At 36.3% G+C, this 4,481-nt stretch overlaps 1 pseudogene; it reads left to right on the top strand.

Annotated features, from left to right (window-relative positions):
- The first annotated feature begins 2,023 nt into the window (after positions 1–2,023).
- On the top strand, positions 2,024–2,300 carry LOC122057799 (annotated as a pseudogene).
- Positions 2,301–4,481: the final 2,181 nt, after the last annotated feature.

The raw sequence follows: 4,481 nt of genomic DNA, 5'->3' as shown, positions 1-4,481 counted from the left end.
TTGCAGAATTACAAAAGAATGAGTCCCAGCTCAAAGAAGAATTGCAGGTCACCAAAGAAAAAGAACAAGAATATTATCATCGGCTAGCTTTGAAGGAAAAAGAAGTCCAAGAATTACAAGAAGCCCTGAAGCTTGTCCAGAAGAATAAATTTATGATAACGACAACACCAACACCTCCAGCATATGAAAATCTTCTCAACCGAATTCAGAAGATGGAAGAAACATTAAAGCAAAAGGAAGAATATGAAAAAGCTTTTTCGGAAAGGATGAAAGAGAAAACAGAATCTACAAAAGCAAGAATGGAGCAGATATTTGCAAAAAGTCTTTATTCGGAAGCTTCCAGTGCATCCAAGGAAGACTTGCCAGAAGATAATTGAAGAATACGGATTTGGAAAAAAAAAAAAGATACTTTAGACGTGTCACCAACAGACGTGTCACTATCAGAAGAGAAAATCAGAAGAAAATTTTCAAAAAGCAAATTCTCACCGACAGTGGAGATCAACTTTCAAAAAGCAAAGGAAAGAAGTTTCGCCGAAGTTTCAAAAAAGCAAAAAGTAGATTCCACCGACAGTGAAGCACAGATAATGAAGAAAACTTTTACTAATAGAATGACAGTTGTCCCTAATGTAACTCAGATCCTCGGATCTGAAATAAAATTTTTTTCCCATGTATATATTTTCCTATAAATAGAGCAAGTCCCGGGAAGGAGTCCCCCCCCCCGGAAGTTTTTTGATTTCTGAGAGTCCTTGTAAAAGAGTTCTGATAAAATATTTTCCAGAAGCAGCTTAACGAAGTAATTTTCTATCTACATCATTCCTGTAAGTTTTCTTTTATTCTTGATTATATATATTTTGTAGTTCATTTAGTTTGTAGTCCTTTTTATAGCAGCTTCTCGTTCTATTCTCAGATCAAAGCCTACAGTCGTGCCTCTTGATTCTATGAAATAGATCTAGTCAAGCAGCTTTATTATTGTTCTGTTCATAATTAACCATGAGTGAGTAGTTCATCTTATCAAAAGAGTTAAGGGTATATGTGTGGTTAAGAAAAGAGCATTATGTATATACAATTTATAATTTAGAATTGTAAATTCTAATATTACTTTTCCGAAATGATTGGAAGTAGGTTAAGGTCGAAGATCTTTCTTAGGGAGTAATTAGGACACTTGAACTCTGTATTATATCAGGAGTAGTGGACTGATATATAACCAGAGAGTAGTCTAAAGCTCTAGATCTAGATCGGTATCTGCTATCATTCAGACTAAGTAGCCTTATGACTATACTGCGATCTCTTCTAGTAATATTCCAAAAGAATAGGACCTTACGCTCTCCTCTTTTTTTCTCTTTTCTTTTCTAGGTTCTATTTTCTGTTCTTTTCTTCTCTTGGCTACCAAACATAGCCTTAGAGCAGTATTTCAAATGTCATTTTCCCCAACCCCTTTGTGTAAATATGATCTTGTCCTTTCTTAAAGATAATAGAACTAAACCAAAGCAGTCCGAGCACTCTGTGGCGTTGACCTGCAAGTCGTCGACGACGCATCTCCGACCAGTCCAACCCTTCTTCTTTCTTCTTCCTTCACCATCAACGACCATAATCTCCCTCATCTTCTTCTTCTCTCCTCTTCCTCCAACCCTTCTTCTCCATTAGAATATAGCACTTAAGAGAGAGAGAGCCCATATCAGCTAAAACCCCCATTGAAGGAGCGGAAGAGGAGGTAGAAGAATGATTATTGAGCCAATTCCATGAGTTATCAGTGCTGCTGCCGCAGAACTGTTGCAAGGTCGTGTTCATACCTTGAGAAGAAAGAAAAAAAAAAGATAAAAGAGGAGACGAGAAGGGTAGATTGACAGAGGCAGAGGCTGAAGATGAAAAAGAGCTAAAAGGAGAGTTGCAGAGGAAGGGAAAAGCTTGAAACAGCAAAAGTGTTTTAACGGAAACCCACTTGTCTTCTCTTCTCTTAAGAATGAGAGTTCAGTGTTCACTTCACCGCCCTGACTGATCCTGACCTTTATCTTAGCAAATAGAGATGAGTTCGGTAAGCATAGCTTAGATTTTGGCTGCAAGCGTTGGAGCTGTAGAGGTATTGAAAGATCAAGGAATCTGCAGATGGAGTCATGTGTTGAGGTCACTGCGTCAGCACGCCAAGGCTAATATGAGGTCCTTCTCACAGGCTAAAAAGGCTTCTTTCTTTTTCAGCAACTTCTTCAATGGTGAAAACGACGAAGGTTGGTGACGAGAAATTGAAGCGGTCGGAAGAGTCGCTCAGGAAAGTTATGTACCTAAGCTGTTGGGGTTCCAACTGAATTACGATCGAATAATATCAGGGGGTGTTTGGTTCGGTAAATCTTTGGGATGACATTCTTTAGAATGATAATTCTTAATATTTGGAGTTGTTTGGTTTCACTGAAATGACCCTCATAAGTGAGCATCCTACTTCCCATGAATGACCAAATTACAAAGGATGTGTTCTAAATCTGAGTTTACCTCAACACTTAAACTCAGATTTGAGCAACATTTTTACCATCTAGTATAAAAGGAGAAAGCAGAAAGACATTCTCTATGGAAGCCAATATCTCAACCCGCGAGAAACATGTACTAGCCTCAAGACAACCAAATGATTTTTTAGAAAGAAACATAATTCAGAAGAATATCTATCAAAAGATTGACATTCATATCCGATACATACACCATTTGATTTACTGAACTAAACACCCCCTTAGGGATTCTTCAAAGGGTGTTGAGATCATAAACCCATGTAGATCATGTAGGGGCCGGTGGAGGTGTTTTTGAGTAGAAATTTCCATTTCCAAATCACCGACTCAATTTGCTACCTAATTGAGGTGAATTGACAACAGAGAGGGAGTATTCGAGAGGCTTATCGATTTGCGAACCCTAGGATCCCAATTGATGAGAAGTTTTCTTCAAGTGATGAAGATTAAGCTAATAGGTGAGGGCAATGATGTAATCTCAATTCAACTAAGGGTATTTTGGGGTTTAAATTGTAATTATACATCACTTAATGGTGACCACTCATGGTTGTGGGTATGATTGATAGAATCTACAACATTAGAATGGTATGGTTGTAATTTTAAACTTCACAGGGGATAGGAATGTAATAATTATGGTTGTAATTTTAAACTTGACAGGTTCCACCCAAATTTTTTTTTTTTTTAATTCACAGGGGATGGGAGTATAATAAATGAAACGGCCAGGGGAGGGGATTGAAATTTCCTCTATAAAAAATTTAGTGATTTTCATGAAATATTCTTTTTTGAATGGTCTATTCATTTTTTATTTATTTATTTATTTTTTTGTAATGGACCATATTAACAGTAAAATTAGAATCAAATTCACTCATGGTTGAGGATGAGAGGAGTGGTTTGGCGATAAACAGAGAGATCTCTAATCCAATTAAGAACATTGGTTAGATATAACAATGAGGATTAGGTAACTCCTCTCTAGTTAGTGGGCTGCCCAGTTAGTGTTCAACTAACCATCCAACAGGTAGGAGGACCTGGACACCCCCAACTTATGGGCACAGCAGGGAGGACTCAAATACCTATCCCAACTTATGGGTGTGCATCCCATGTTTGCCCAACTGTTGTTAAATAGCTAATTGGCTCGCCCAATAATTAAAGAAGATCTTTTTAACAAGTTTTATACCTTGATATAAAACTATGATTACGAGTAGATCATATAAAATAAAAATTGATTGTAATCACTAAAAAATCACTTAGAATCAAATTTCAGTGAAACAACTTTATTTGATAAGAGAAGAACAAATCTCTACAAAAAATTAATAATTGAGATGAATTTCACATCATAAGACATCCCTGTCACATTGAGTGGACCAAAAAATTACAGAACAATTTTTTCAAAAAAGGTGCACACTAGCTTAGTGGTCAAATGGCCAGCTCTAGGCCTAGTTAACCATTCGGCTGAATAATTCGTGAATTATTCGGCTGAACAAAATTTTTTCAAATTAAATCAAAAATTCTGACTGAATCCGAATTAAAAAAAAAAATTCAGTAAAAAACGCGCTTTTTACTAATTTGAATTTAAAACGCGAATAATTCGGTCCGAACCGAATTAAACCGAATTATTCGGTCCACTTAAACAGTATTAAAAAAAATAAATAAATAACGTCATATATGAAGCCCACGGTACCCACCACCGAAATATTATTATTATTATTTTTTTTTTCATCTTCTTCTCCCCCAAATTTCCGCCTCTTTCTTCCCATCTTTTTTCTCCACCTAAATCTTCTGTAACAATCGTACGAATTTACTCTTTGTTTCATTTCTTTCTCATAATTTCATCAGTTCATCCTAAGATAGGGGAGATATCAAGCCTTGATGAATAATTTGAGGTTCCGGGGGATCAGGACAGATTCATATTGCCGTATCAATCAATCTTCTTTTATATTGTTGCTTTAATTTTGAAAAATTAGTGCTTCTTAGTGCAATATGGGTCTTGTGAACCCA

This window comes from Macadamia integrifolia, chromosome 2 (genome assembly GCF_013358625.1).
Source record: "Macadamia integrifolia cultivar HAES 741 chromosome 2, SCU_Mint_v3, whole genome shotgun sequence".
Lineage (NCBI taxonomy): Eukaryota > Viridiplantae > Streptophyta > Magnoliopsida > Proteales > Proteaceae > Macadamia > Macadamia integrifolia.
The sequence above is the reverse complement of the archived record's forward strand: the minus strand, read 5'-3'. Positions and strand labels throughout refer to the sequence as shown.